We start from the raw sequence: 16,706 nt of genomic DNA on the forward strand, positions 1-16,706 counted from the left end.
ATAAAATATATTTGGAAACCTTTGGAAATTAAGATCTATTCATAGAACATGGCTTGTTTAAGGCTGCACGGCATCTGTTCTATACACAGTACACACACACACACACACGTATAAGAAAGACAGATAGATGGATACATACATATCCATATGCTGACATATACAGTATCACTTTGGCTTATAGGTCAGAGCACTTACCATCTACTTTCTCCCATGACAGACTCCCCACCGGAAAGTGAATAATTCTGAAGATGTATCTCTGTGTTTCAGAGGTTAGGATATCTCTATATCTGCATACCTTAAGAATTTCTGGAAATTTTTCTTCTCCCAAACAAAGAGGAATAGGATGGGTGAGAGGGGAAGATTTGGGGGAGAGAAGTCGTTTGATTATTTTACTTTTTACTTATGTGTTTTTAAACTTTGTTTTAGGTTCAGTGTTATATGTGCATTTGTTATATAGGTAAATTGTCTATTACGGGAGTTTGATGTATAGATTATTTCTTCACCCAGGTAATAAGCATAGGACTAGATATGTACTTTTTCAGTACTCATCCTCCTCCTATACTCTACTTTCAAGTAGGCCCCACTTTCTGCTGTTCTCGTCTTTGTGTTTATAATTTACTAAATTTCTAGCTTCCACTTACAAGTGAGAACATGCAATACTTGATTTTCTGTTCCTGTGTTAGTTCACTTAGGATAAAGGCCTCCAGCTCCATCCATGTTACTGCAAAGGACATGATCTCATTTTTTTATGGCTGCATAGTATTCCATGATGTATATGTACCATATTTTCTTCATTTAGTGTACCATTGATGGGCATTTAGGTTGATTCTGTGTTTCTGCTACTGTGAATAGTGTTGCGATGAATATATCCATGCATGTGTCTTTATGGTAGAATGATTTATTTTCCTTTGGGTATATACTCAGTAATGGAATTGCTGGGTCAAATGACAATTCCATTTTAAGTACTTTGAGAAATTGCCAAACTTCTTTCCATAATAGCTGAACTAATTTACATTCCCACCAGCAGTGTATAAGCTTTCTCTTTTCTCTATAACCTCACCAGCATCTGTTACTTTTTGGCTTTTTAATAATAGCCATTCTGACTGGTGTGAGATGGTGTCTTATTGTGGTTTTAATTTGGATTTCTCTAATGATTAGTGATACTGAATATTTTTTATATGCTTGTTGGCCACATATATGTCTCCTTTTGAAGACTGTCCATTCATGTCCTTTGCCGACTTTTTAATGGGGTTGTTTGTTTTTTTCTTTTTCATTTAAGTTCCCCACAGATTCTAGATATTAGACCTTTGTTGGGTGCATAATTTGCAAATATTTCCTCCCATACTGTAGGTTGTCTGTTCACACTGTTGATGGTTTATTTTGCTGTGCAGAAACTCTTTAGTTTAATCAGGTCCTATTTGTCAACTTTTGGTTTTGTTGCAATGGCTTTGGCATTTTCAAAATGAAATCTTGGCCAGGTCCTATGTCCAGAGTGATTATCTTCCAGGGTTTTTATAGTTTTAGATTTTACATGTAAATCTTTAATCCATCTTTAGTTGATTTTTTTTATGATGTAGGAAAGGGGTTCAGTTTCAATCTTCTGTATATGGCTAGCCAATTATCCCAACACCATTTATTGAATAGAGTCCTTTCCTCATTGCTTATTTTTGTTGACTTTTTCAAAGATCAGACAGTTGCAGGTGTGTGGCATTATTTTGGGGTTCCCTATTCTGTTCCATTAGTCTCTGTGTCTGTTCGCTACCAGTACCATGTTGTATTGCTTACAATAGCCTTATAGTATACTTTGAAGTCAGGTAATGTGATAACTTAAGCTTTGTTATTTTTGCTAGGATTGTCATGGCTATTCAGGCTCCTTTTTAATTCTATACGAATTTTAAAATAGTTTTTGTCTAATTTTGAGAAGAATGTCATCAGTAGTTTGATAGGAATAGCAATGAATCTGTAGATTGCTTTCGGCAGTATGGCCATTTTAACAATATTGATTCCGCCTATCCATGAGCATGGAATGTTTTTCCCTGTGCCTGTGTCACCTCTGATTTCTTCGAGTAGTGTTTCGTAATTCTTATTGTGGAGATTTTTACCTCCTTAGTTAGCTGTATTCCTAGATATTTTACTCTTTTTTTGACTGTTATGAATGTTAGATTTTTCTCCATCTCTTTACTTTGAACCTATGGTTGTCATTGCATGTAAGATGGGTCTCTTAAAGATAGCATACCATCGGGTCTTGCTTGTTTATCCAATTTGCCACTCTGCACCTTTTAACTGGGAGGTGTTAGCCCATTTACATTCAAGATTAATATTGATATGTGCAAGTTTGAAACTATCATCATGTCGTTAGCTGGTTATTATGCAGACTTGATTGTGTGGTTGCTTTATAGTGTCAATGGTCTATGTATTAAGTGTGTTTTTGTAATGGCCAGTAAGAGTCTTTCCTTTCCATATTTAGCACTCTGTTCAGCACCTCTTTAAGGCAAGTCTGGTGGTAATGAATTCCCTTGCATTCGCTTGTGTGAAAAATATCTTATCTCTCTTTTACTTAGGAAGCTTAGTTTGCCCAATATGAAATTATTGGTTGGAATTTCTTTTCTTTAAGAATGCTGAATATAAGCTCTCAATCTATTCCGGTTTGTAGGGTTTCTGCTGAAAGGTCTACTGTTAGCCTGATGAGGTTCCCTTTGTAGATGACCTGCCTCTTCTCTCTAGCTGCCTTTAACATATTTTTATTTCACGTTGATCTTGGAGAATCTAATGACTGTGTCTTCGGGATTTTCATCTTGTGCAGGGGTTCTCTGCATTTCCTGAATTTGAATGTTGGCCTCTAGTGACGCTGGAAACATTTTCATGGATGAAATTTTCATAGAAAAATTTTCACGGATGATAACTTGCAATATGTTTTCCAAGTTGGTTACTTTCTCTCCTTCTCTTTCAGAAATATCAATTAATTGTAGACTTGGTCACTTTACATAATCCCATATTTCTTAGAGGTTGTGTTCATTCTTCTTTAGTCTTTTTTCTTTATTTTTGTCTGACTGAGTTATTTTGGAGAACTGGTCTTTCAGCTCTGAGATTCTTTCCTTAACTTGGTTAGTTTGGCTGGTAATTATGAGTTTTTCAGCTCTATCAGAATAGTTTATTTCTTAAAATGTTGATCTCATCTTTCATCTCCTGTATTATTTTATAGTATGCCTTAGAATCCTTGCATTGAGTTTTGACTTCCTCTTAAATCTTGATTTTTGTTTCTATCCATATTCTGAATTCTATTTCTGTCATTTCAGCCATTGCAGCTTGATTAAGAACTGTTGCTGGGAACTACTGTGATCATTTGGAGGTAAGAAGAAACTCTGGCTTTTTGAGTTGCCAGAGTTCTTGTGCTGTTTTTTTTCTCACCTGGGTGGGCTGATGTTCTTTCAATATTTGAAGCTGCTATCCTTCGGATTTTAAAAAAAAAATTGCTTTTATCTTCTTCGATGCCCTTGGAGATTTTATTATAAGGTGGGTTCAGTCAACTGGCTTCATTTCTGGAAAATTTTAGGGGGCCAAGTCTCAGCTCAACACTCTTGGGCTGTGTACTTTAACTTAAGGGGGCTTGTATTGGACCCCCAGCTTTGTTCTCTGTTCCCTTAAGGTTAGGAACCTGAGGCACTGGAGAGGCTGAGGTGTTGTTCCTAAACAGCTGACCTCAACACTCTAAGCCAGCCAAAATGTTTAATCAGGGTGGTGGCACAGGAATCTGTGCTTATTCACACATGCCAGCAGCAGTGGCAGGGCAGCGATAGTGCAGCAGGGTGCGTGCTTGTGAGTTGGTATGGGGCACTAGCAGGCATAGGGCTACTGACTTCCACAGGTGCATTTGCAGCAGTGGCAGTGGCAATGCAGGGTTGGAGATGGAGCTGCTAGTGTCCACTTGCACATTCATACCAGTGGCAGTGCAAAGTGGATTTGTTGGTGGATGCAGGACTGCCAGACTCCATGCATGTGTTTATGGTGGCAGCAATGGTGACTCAGGGCAGTGGGTAGGGCCACTGGTCTCCATGTGCACATTTGCACCAGCAGTGGTGGTGTGGGGGGAGGTGTACTCAAGTAAGCAACAGTGGTGTGGTAGGGTGCATGTGCATGTGCGTACTTGCCTGCAGGGTAGGGAGGTGAGGTCCTGATATGGTTTGGCTGTGTCCCTACCCAAATCTCATCTTGAATTGTAGTTCCCATAATCCCCATGTGTCATGGAAGGGACCTGGTGGGAGGCAATTGAATCATGGTATCTGGTTACCCCCATGCTGCTATTCTCGTGATAGTGAGTGAGTTCTCACAATATCTGATGGTTTTATAAGGAGCTTTTCCCCTTTTGCTCAGCACTTCTCCTTGCTGCTGCCATGTGAGGAAGGACGTGTTTGCTTCCTCTTCTGTCATGATTGTAAGTTTCTTGAGGCCTCCCCAGCCATGATGAACTGTGAGTCAATTAAACCTTTTGTAAAAAAGTAAATTGCCCAGTCTTGGGTATGTCTTTATTGGCAGTATGAAAATGGACTAATACAGGTCCACCTTGGACTAGTCTATGCACACACCAGCAAAGCAGTGGGGTTGGTTGTGGATGTGTGTGTACAGGTAAAGTGGCTCAGAAGAGACTGTGATGGAGTGTGGGGTGAGCTAGTGTGTGCCAGTGGGGGCTGCTCTGATGGAGCTCTCTGATGGTCAGGCACAGCCTTCTGGTGATACAGCTCTCTGATGGTCAGGCACAGTCTTCTGGTGATACAGCTATTAAGTGGGGCTCTAGGAGGGACCACAGTTGGGCATCTTAGGCTGCACTGCAAAGGGTGCAGCCAGCATGGGGTTCTGGGAAAAGACAGCAGACAGGGAGGCAATCAGATCAGACTGGCCATGTCTCATGGGCAAGACTGCCCTGCCCTGTCCAGGTCTGATAGTTCTCTGAGGCCAAATCTCCTAAGGGAGCATAATGAGACTGGGGGAATGGGCATTCCTCGCCATGCCCCACTAGAGATGTTTCTGCACCAAATCCTCTGGGGCTCTGCACAGGCTGGAGTCCTGCCCCTACCATCTCTCTAAGCAGCTCTCTCTTCCAGCTCAAGTGTCTATGGTGGTCATGGGGTCTCCTACTGCCAGGGTTCCAAAGGTCCATAGTAAGAGCTAATTGCTCCTTGCCTGTTCAACTCATCTCATGCCCAGGAATCACTGGGGGCCAGGAACAAGTCCCAGTGCATGGTAGCCCTATGCTGTGTTCCCAGTTTCCTCCCCGTTCAGGCCAGTGTCTGTGTTCTCCCTTCATTCACCTTCAATGCCTTCCTTCTGAAGATCTGCTCAAAGTGTATCAGTCTTGTCAGTGTCCTTGTTCTTTGACAGCAGATGTTCCTTCTGGATGCATCCAGTAGGCAATCTTGTTGTGAGCTAGTTAAATTGATTCTTTTAAAGTGACACCAAGATCTTGGCAATGTGGTCTTCAAATCTTGTTTAAAGTCTACCGTGAATAATTATTTCTCTGAACCTTGTCCTATTTCACATTTTGGAATGACCTCTCCTGTCCTCTTTATGTGACCAATGGCTACACCCAAAATAAACGAATAAATGAATGAATGAATTAGTTGATTCAAAATTATTTGCCACCGGGTGCAGTGGCTCATGCCTGTAACCCTGGCACTTTGGGAGGCCAAGATGGGCAGATCACCTGAGGTCAGGAGTTTGAGACCAGCCTGACCAACATGGAGAAACCTTGTCTCTACTAAAAATATAAAATTAACCGGACGTGGTGGCACATGCCTGTAACCACAGCTACTTGGGGGGCTGAGGCAGGAGAATCGCTTGAATCCGGGAGGTGGAGATTGCAGTCAACTGAGATAGCACCATTGCTCTCCAGCCTGGGCAACAAGAGCGAAATTCCGTCTCAAAAAAAAAAAATTATTTGCCACATTTGAAGATAAATATCTCATGTGAGTAACAAAAACAACATATGAATTAATTATTAGGCAGTGTGTGTGTGTGTGTGTGTGTGTCTGTGTGTGTATTTTTTATCTCACAAAGCTGTTTTTAAAATACAGGTATATTACCTGTTTGTTTGTTTTGTTTCCACAGCATTCTCCATGTTAACACAGAAACGTGGGCATATTTCATATTTTATGTGAACATCTATTCGCCCAACACATGAATTTTGAGTCTTGTAGTTGGAATATGAATTAGTGACTTTTTGCTCATGGGTCTGATTTTCTATATTTCTCTTCACGGTTCTCATAGAAACAGATTTTTTGCCAGGATAATAGGATCATCTCCCTTTTTATTCTTTGATTGTTTGCTGTCTGTGGCTTTTCATCCTTGTGTCATCATTCGTTGGTAGAAATGTAATTACCTATCTTGTATTATTGTCAAAATGTGATCAAGAAAGTTTGATCGAGAAAAAGGGAGAATTCTGCCTCAACCAATTCAGTTTTACCATAAGGAAAATATTTTCTACTAATGTTGTTTGGCTTTCTTTTTTAAAAAAATAATACATTTCCTCCTTCTTTCTCTTCCTTTGTCACTTTGGTTTATCTTTTCTTTTTTCTCTTTATTTTTCATTCCTTCTCTGATCTTTTCTGCTTTTCTCAGATTATCTTGTTAGATAATTTATTTCATTATTTTCATGAGAAGAATTATAATCAGTTTATTATGTATTTGTCTCCTTCTACTAAGTTATAGACACTTAGAAAGCCAAAATTTTGCATACCTCTAAAAACCAAGCCCGTATCTTCCAATTATTAGTTTCTAGTAAGTATCAATTAATTAAATGACATCCCTGAGAGCTTCTGAAGATCAAATTTAATATCTGCTTCTGATAGTATATAAGCATTTATGGGATGTGGTTCAGTTATGCTGAATTATTTTCAGCCACTTGCATAAACTATATGCTTATTTATTTATGTTTAACTATTGCACATGCTTCTCCCTATCTCTGAAATACCTTACTTTTGCTCTCCACCCTAATCCAAAGAGTGTAGCTATCTAATTCCCATTCTTTTCTCAATTCTCAAAACACATAGTATCACTTGTAGAAGGACTTCTTCATTCACCTAAATCCTTATTAAGGTTAGAAACCTGCTTGATGCTGACATAGCATTGTAAGCCTTCATCACCACAGTCTCATTATATTCATTACTATGCTTTTTTTTTTTAAACTTGTCATTATCTTGCACAAGAAAGTAAACATCCTGTGAGTTTAGGTGTCAAAGGAGGTAGTAGTGGTTGTGTTTGTCCACTCACAGAAATCACCCAAAAATCTGTCATCATGTTTGGCCTATAGAATATGCATATAAAATAAATGAATGTTTGCTAAATCATTAGTGTTTGTGAACAGATTGCTTACCTCTGTGTACACAATGTACATCAAACTAGATTTGCTTGCTCTATTTGTATGCATTTGCTTTCAGATGAGACTTATTTTGTTAATGAAAAAAAGTGTTATTTAGTCAGTCTCTAGGGATTGTGCTTACATCTGGATACAACTATGGAAGTGGGTCATCCATGTGTGTGTTACCTGTCAGGTATCTCTTTTTGAAAAAACATTAAGAATTATTGGATTAGACAATGTAAGTGGAAACGTTTTATGAACAGTCAATTCTCTATAAATGAGCAGGGATGTGACTAGTATTACTTATTGTGAGGCCAAGTGATTTAGATTTTCCAAAATGTAACTGGGATGAACAGATAATTCAACTGGAGTTTCTGAGATGATGCACAGAACACTCTCCATCGAAAGTTTTCTGTAATTTATAAAGCTCTGCCTTTCGCTATTCAGATTTGAATGTTTTACCCTGCAGAGGACTGCCACACAGATGCAATTAGGGGGAGCAACACTTATGAGCATACAGTGATCATCCCTTGTTGTTCTAGATAATGACTGGCCACATCATTTTTGCTACTTAAGCTCATTTAATATAGAGACTATGGCTGATTCAATTAAAATCACTGAAGACACTAAAAGAAAGCACTACAGAGGAGTGAACTCTCAATCGAGATAATAAAGTGACCCCGAGATGTAGAGGGGCAGAAAAAGTATGAGAGAATGACAGACAAAGAGAGAATATCATGCATTCGCATATGACTGGTTGAGTGAATGAATGGAATAATACAACCAAATATACATTTCCATTAGGTCAAATAAAGAAGTGAATATTGAAGAAACAAAGCTTAAGGTAAGTATCAAAGTGCATTTAACTTTTTCCTTAATGCTAAAAGTTTGCTCTATACAAGGTTGTCACATGGCTAGCTTTACACTATTAGTGAGTCAAAGCATGGATAGTGTTTAGTAAGACTCAAATACACAATCAGAACATGATGAGAAATTGAGCAATTTACATTCTAAAATTGTTTATTGATAATTGAATAATTACACTTTGCTTTACCTCTTCCAAACTCTTGATGGAGTGAGGCTCAGGGAAGAAAAAAAATGGAACGGGAGAAAGAAAAGAAAAATGAAGGAGGCAAAAGGTAAAGGGATTGATTCTTATTGAGGTTGTTATATAAATCCTTATACTACAGGATGCTTTGAATACCTCCTCTTTATATTTTGTTAATACAATAGCCATATGAAATTATTTTTTCCTGTTTTACAGAACAGAAGAACAAATAAAGAAAGAAGTTTCCTTTATGGTGTTGTAGGAACTGGTAAGGATAAGCTGACTGCAGCATTGAATCTGATAAACAACATGAGAGGCTATGGAAGGGAAAAGAACTTCAAACAAGGAAGATGTCAAAAACAAAATTTCTCATGCAAATAGGCACCAGGACTTGTATTGCAGTAAAATAGGAAACAGATAGCTATAGGAGAGGAATCCAATAATTAAAGTACCTAAAAAATATTTCAAAAGCTCCATTCCTCGACCATATAGATAACATGACAGGCCAAATCAATTTTGTACAAATTGTAGCATAGATTCAAATTGCCTGTCCACAAGCTGAATCCAGCCCACTGTGACCTGCATACTACTCTGAAAATGGGGACATTCCAATTAAAAATTCAACTGCTGAATTTTCTTGAAGACCCAATTCTATTGGGCCTATGTTCCCAGATGGTAAAATTGCCTGGATAAATATATTTTTCCCTGTTAGATACAGTATGCAGCCTCTACTTGTCAATAACTCTTCCAAACCTGGGTAATTATTTCTGTTACTTATGTGGTACACAGAAGATTCTGAGTTTGTGACCAGAGGCTTAGAAATAGACTTTCAATAATTAGAAGGATGGTTGAACAGCTGTGTATTACATCCTGTGATAGTTATTGAGTAGGGGGGAAGGTAAACATGATTAAGATGCACAATACTCTCCTGGAATTCAGAATCCATCACAATAACTTGAATGATTGAAAATATGCAGAGGTTAGTGGAAAGTGCCATGGAGCTGCAGAGAAGGAAGAAATTAGTTTTTGAGGAAGAAAGGAAATATTCAAGAGTGGAAGTAGCATCTCAGCTAGATCTTAAAGAAGAAATAGGGATTTACACATTTCTGATTGTAAAAACATCCCATGGAGGAATCAACAAACACAAAGCATATAAAAATATATAACAAGTATATAAAAATATATAGCATATATAGCATGTATAAACATGAAAAAATATAGCATGTTGAGGAGGAAATGGAAATAGATTGTGACTATAATACTAAGTGAAAATTGAGGGAAATGACAAATGAGTCAACAAATGGAGATGGAACAAAGGTGGATGGTCTTTAAAATTTATGCTAAATTATTTAGGCATTATACTATAAGCAATGGTAGCCATTGGAAGGGTTTTGGGGTTTCAGTGGGGAATCACTTAACTTAAAAAATGTACTGAAAAAATTTTATGTTTGAAAGTGAGAGTGAAGGAGGTGAGAGGTAACCATGAGTTTTGGTAGTGATAATGAAGTCAGAACACAGATTGAACAGTCCTTTCTCAATTAATTTGATATTTAATTAATTTAATTTAGCATTAATCAGTTCAATATAACATTTGTTAATCATACTATAGGTGTAAGGAATCATGGTGGATACTGGTGCTAGAATTCTGAGCAAGACTGGTGCAACATCCACCATCATATTGTTGAGATTCTAGTATAAAATGGGATTAAATTAATGGAAATAACTGAGACTGAGAAGGGAGAAGCTGAAAGAAGCTTTTAAAAATTTTTAAAATACTTCTAGCTTCTTTTCACCACTCTGAAACCATGCTGCTTTCTATTTCAATTGTCCCTGAAATTGAGGCCTAAGATGAAACTACTGAAATATTGCATTTAATTGTCCCTAGGAATGGACTGGAAATACAATTTCAAATATACCCAGTGATTGATCCCAGAACTTTTATTCAATTCAACATCTTCTGCTACAATTTTCCTTGCCTTGGACTTTAAGCTCCAATTGGAAATGTATGTGAATGTGATTATCAATATAAGTGCATGTGTGTGTATATATATATATTGATATAAGTGCGTGTGTGTGTGTATAAATGACTTCATGGCAATTTTGCTTTTATGTTGTACTTCATTGCCTGATCTTACAATAATGCAATATTTTATAAAGACAGGTGTTTTAACTCTGAGAGCAGTGCCTGTGCCTTTAGAACTCTTGCTGTTTTAAGAAGGAAATGTAGAGAGGAATAAAGAAAGAAGAGAAAATAAAGCTTTACTTTTTCATCAGTAATCACTCTTTGGCACATATTTTCTTATCTGTGTACCAGACGTATTGCTCAGATTCCTAACTTTGCAGTATTTTCTTTGCTACTTCTTTGTTTTTGAAAGAAATGCTCCAGGGAAATGAGAACAGGGTTTGTGATTTGAACACTATTGTTTTTTCCAGCAAATTCCAATCCCTTCTTGCCTAGACCTCTGTGGATGGAAAATGACTAAAATGATAGTAACTTATCATCTGGTATGGAGAGCAAGGGGTGTTAGAAGCCTGTATACTTTTAGCTCTACGATACCAGTAAGCGACTTCCCTCTGTAGGTGGCAGTTTTCTCATCTGTAAGCTGAAGAAGAAAGCTGAATAATTGTAAGGCAGCTCTGAGGTCATATATAAGAATAATTGAATATTTGAATAATTTGAGCATTATATGGCATGTGGTGAGGCCCTTTGCCAAACAGGAATGAGAATTTTCAAGGCATTGTTTAAACAGGGAGATTTTCCTGTCCAAATACACTGTCTAGAAATCATTGCCCAGTCACTTAGGTTGAAATTATTCTTATCTGTACTTTAGATTAATAAATTCTTGTTCATATATATATATGTGTGTGTGTGTGTGTGTGTGTGTATAGTCTCACTTTAATTATGTTTTCTTATGATCAATGCTATAAAGTGCAAGGATTCCTGGCTCCATAGCTTTTGCCTCAGTTTCCTCATTTATAAAATAGAGTTAATTATAATAGTTGATGTGAAGATTGAATGGGTTAATTTACTTAAAAATGTCCAAAGCAGTGCCTGTCACATAATTGGCACTACATAATTATTTGCTTTAATAGCTATCATCTGAAAGCATAAAATTCCAACAGAATAAGTGATTTAAAGTGTCCCAGTGCCACATAACCATGTATGACGTGCAGGTGGAGGGTGATGGTCAGTGATGTGCATGAATACTGGGAGATAATATTGTTGGTAGTAAAACTAAGGGCTTAAAGGGCAATTCTTGCAGGTGATGGACATTTGATAAAATTAATAAAAGAATCTTAAAAGAGAAGTGTGATGGTTAATATTGAGTGTGAACCTGATTAAATTGAAGGATGCAAAATATTGTTCCTGGGTGTGTCTGTGAGGATGCTGTCAAAGGAGAATAACATTTGAGTCAGTGGACTGGGAAAGGCAGACCTACCCTCAATCTGGGTGGGCACAATCTAATCAGCTGAGCTGCCAGAGTGTCCAGAATAAAAATCAGGCAGAAGAATGTGAAAAGACTAGACTGGCTTAGTCTCCCGGCCTACATCTTTCTCCTGTGCTGGATGCTTTCTGCCCTCAAACATTGTTCTCCTAGTTCTTCAGCTTTGAGACTCTTGGACCTTCGACCACAGACTAAAGGCTGCACTATTGGCTTCCCTACTTTTATTGAGACTCGGACTGGCTTCCTGTCTCCTCAGCTTGCAGACGGCCTATTGTGGGACCTCACCTTGTGATAGTATGAGTCAATACTCCTTCATAAACTCCCCGTTATATATGCATCTAACCTATTAGTTCTGTCCCTTTAGAGAACTCTAATACAATGAGGAATATAATAGAATTAAATAACATCTTAGTTTCAAGTTCAGAAGAACATTGGCCACACCCTGTCTTCCAAAGGATTTCATCACTCCACGCAGCAGTTAACAGTAGAACATGGCCTAAACCTGAAGATCAACAATGGGTGGATAACCTAAGGGTTCTCCAAAGTTTAGATTGAAGAATGTCTTTCTTCTCTAACTTCTCAAACTTCTCTAACACTTTCTCACTTTCCTACTCAGAGTCTATATTTCTTCACAGGTAATTTTATGTTATTCTCCTCTGTTATGCAAAGTTCTGATTACTTCTGCCAGAACAAATCTGTTTTTGCTTTATTTTCTTTCTTTTTTTTTTTTTTTTTGAGACAAAGTCTCACTTTGTCTCCCAGGCTAGAGTTCAGTGGGCATGATCTCAGCTCACTGCAATCCCCACCTCCTGGGTTCAAGCAATTCTCCTGCCTCAGCCTCCCTAGTAGCTAGGTTTACAGGCACCTGCCACCACACTCAGCTAATTTTTGTATTTTTTAGTAGAGATGAGGTTTCACCATGTTGGTCAGGCTCGTCTCAAACTCCTGACCTCAGGTGATCTACCCGCCTCGGCCTCCCAAAGTGCTGGGATTACAGGCGTGAGCCACTGCACCCAGCCTGCTTTAATTTCAAAGCACATCCGGTAGACTAAAATTCAGCACATAATATCATGTATTATCATTGTCTTCCTTGTATAAGTGAAGTAAAGAAAAGTAAAGATATAACCTAAGAACTGGATTTAGGTAGTTATATATTCATCAACTAATATACAGAAATCTTAATGAATTGGCTAATTCTGTGTAACTAGCAAACTCTAGAGCTTTAATTTAGATCCAGATGCATTACACAAAAACCCATCTGCTTTATAGAGTGTGTTAGTAGTGTTTTTAAAAGTTGCTTCATATTATAATAAATCTAACATCATCAGTAGGAAGTATAAATTCTTGATTGGGACCTAGTAATTACCTAGTAATTACCAGGAGAGACCTGGTAATCTCTTCAGTGAACAAGTGCTTTCAGATGATTGTTAAACTGTTAAAGAAGTTTAAAGACACCGGTTGTAGGGGATGGAAAAGGAAAGCATGAAAAACATCTATGCATAGAAATAGAGGTGAACATGTTTGATGGATCTGCATCCATTTCCAATTAAGCAAATTTTAGAAAACAAATATGTTTAAATAATGTTAGAAAATATAGTAAACCATTCCGGGGAGGGAAAAACAAAAAAAATAAGTCAAATAGAACTGATGGAGCTCACATATACCAGACAATCTTGGAAGGCTAAATGCCCAGCAGAGATTACAGGATACCCCAGTTTCTGTGATATGATCAGCCATTTCCAAGAGTCACAATTCCTCTCTAGGGAAAGACGAGGCCTTAGGCATAAAGGGCACAACTGAAATAATGCTTTCAGAGAAGAGAATGTAAAAAAATGCGCCCCGAGATAATTTTCCAAGCCGACAATGGGGATTGAAGGGAGGAGAGAAAGTCATTTTCAGGTCAATAATCCCTACTGCACAGCCACTGTGAGCTGTGTGAATCACTGAGCACATTTCAAGGAACGGCTGTCATGTGTCACTAACCGATTCTCACTGCAGATGGACTCCAGGGTACTTGGGATCTATTTTGAGGAGGCTGCAAGCAGTAGAAGCCTGCTGGTTCCACTGTAAGAAAACCTCAGCCACCCTTAAAAATGTGGGGAAATAAAAACCTTCAGTCCAAGCACATTTCCCCCTTGTTATGATACATATTTCTTATATTTCTTTTCCTCCATTACTGATCTCACCCTCCCTTCTCTGTGCTCCTTCTGTAGGCAACGCTATCATTTTTCTTTCTCCTAAGTCTGTGGGCAAAACATGCAACTTGGAGTTTTCTACATACCCTGAAAGAAGAGAACAAAACAAGAGTTCATGTACATATTATATGTTTTTGTCAGTCCGCAGTCATAAAATCCTCCCAGGGGCAATTATTTCTCTCTTTCTCCATTCCCCAGGTGAATGTTGATACTCAGGGCTACCTTAGAAACCTTCTATGGAAGTTGGAAAATCCTTCTTATCTGTGGTTCTTGTGGTAGGCAGAATAATGGCACTTACTCACTAAAGGTGTCCATGAACTAATCCCTGGACCTATGAATACACAACCCTCCATGGCAGCGGGATTTTGCAGATGTGACCAAATACAAATATTGAGATAGGGAGATGGTCCTGGATTATCTGAGTGAGTCAATATAATCACAAAGATCCTTAAAGGAGGAAGGGAAGATGGTCAGGGCAGGAGAAGGAAATGTGACAAGAGAAATAGAGGCTGGACTGAGAACAATGCAGCTCCACAAACAAAAGGCAAGGAAACAGATTCTTCTCCAGAAGGAGTCCAGACTTGTCAGCCAATTTTAGACTTCTCACCTCAAGAACTGTAAGATAAAATATGTGTGCTCTTTTGAGACACTAGGTTTGGGGTAATTTGTTACAGCAGCAATAGGAAAATAATACAGTCCAGAACGACTGAGAAAAAGATGGCATCCTTAATTCGACTGACCAGGAACACTCATGTTGAACAATTATGTGTGTAAGAAATTAAGCATTATTGTGTTAACCCATGGGAATATTCACATGTGCTTTTAAATTTGGGTAGTGCAATCCTAAATATTACAGACTTTACCGATTATGCTTTACAATATCCTGAGAAGTTCCATGGACACAAAGTTGGATGTTATTCAATCTATCTCCATCACTGTGTACTCCAGTCTTCTGTTTTCTTCTTACTTCCTCATAGCATCAAGTTCAATTTGCTTTTGCGTCCTCTTCTTATGCCTTTTGTGACTATGTCAGCCTCACAATGAGACGTTGTGCCAAATCCTTTAAACACTTATGTATTTTTTTCATGCAAAATAAATAAAGTGGATAAATATGGTAAAACAAATGGAGCGTCTCAATGAGGAATTACCAAAAACACAATTTTAAAATGCAGTTATCTGCAGTGCATCTGTTCAAACATCCTTACTACCATTTTTCTCTCTAAATTTTGACTTGTCCTTCTGGTGGCCCAATTTTATCAGGCTGGGAGTACGTTTCATTGGCAATAGGTTTGGAGTTTCAGGCAAGACAATGGGAATTGTTCATATGCCAATATCATCTTTCTAAGGTTTTTCTGTTTTTTGTTTGTTTGTTTGTTTTGTTTGTTTGTTTGTTTGAATGTGGACATTGATAGGCTCACTGCAGAAACCAGGATGTATTTTCAAAGGGCTTTACAATTATTCCTACCTGCCCTTTCGTGCCACTTTTATTCTGTCTTCTGTAGCTATCTGTGCTAGTCAAGGTAGCTTGGAAACAATACATGCCAAGGCTCTGTGTAGCAGAAGAGTTGCAGGATGTAAGGAGCCTGGGCACCTGAGTCCCTGAGGAATTGCTTGGAGATGAGTTACTTGATGCAAAAGCCACTTTTGAATATTTCTGAGAGTGAGATCTAAACTTTCATTTTGTCAAGCAATCAAACTTTGGAGTTGCTTGTTGTAACAGTTGTTTTGCTCTTCTACACACAGATGGGAACGAAGGTATAGAGGACTGTTCAGGGAGATTCTTAAAAGAACAGACATGGCCATGGAACATATCACTTCTACCCAGAAACCATTGCATAGAGTTTGATGAGCACAGAATAATCACAGCAAACTGTTATCACTTAATACAATTCCTGGTACACAGTATCATGAGGGATGTCGTGATTTTAGTGAGTACAGAGCACTGGGGAGAGGGAGAAAATAATGAAATGAAGAAATCTGGTGTAGCACTACCATGTCATGCCTCCCATCCCTTGGCACAGTTAGATGTAAGGTAAGCACTACCAGATCAAATAATCATGGTGAGTCATATAGGTTCCTGTCCAATCAGGAAGTGTTTTGTAGTTGAACGAGTCCAGGATAATAATTTAAAATCAAAAACAAGAAAGGAATCTGGACTTGACAGCTTCACGGATGTCTGATGTTTGGCTAATTATTCGCTGCATTCTAGGCAATGTCTGGTGGCAAGGGCTAGGGCCAGATAGAAAAGAAGGCAGGAAAAAATATAATTTAAGCCCCAAGGCAAGAATCAGATAAAGAATTAATAGAAGCATCAATTACAATGTAGAAGTTTCTTGTCTCATGGCTTAGAGGAAACTTGAGTAAGGAAAGAGAGGCAAAATAATATGTGGACTGGGACAGAGGCTAAAACTTACTGTGTATGTGTAGTTGTCCCATGCTCCCTTATTAATGACAATTTAATGAAAAGAGCATGGTTAAATGCTAGATTAAATGGCTTTTTCAGGATTGGATTAGAGACATGACAATCTGAGTGTAGAACTGCAAGGACCTGCTGCCTGCAACGAGAAGAGAAGGAATCATTATAAACACCAGTGTAAAATAAAAGTGCATACCAGATGACCTAGTGAAGAGCCCAAGCCATAATACAAAATTCCTCTTTCCATTCC

The sequence above is a fragment of the Pan paniscus genome, chromosome 11 (genome assembly GCF_029289425.2).
Source record: "Pan paniscus chromosome 11, NHGRI_mPanPan1-v2.0_pri, whole genome shotgun sequence".
Lineage (NCBI taxonomy): Eukaryota > Metazoa > Chordata > Mammalia > Primates > Hominidae > Pan > Pan paniscus.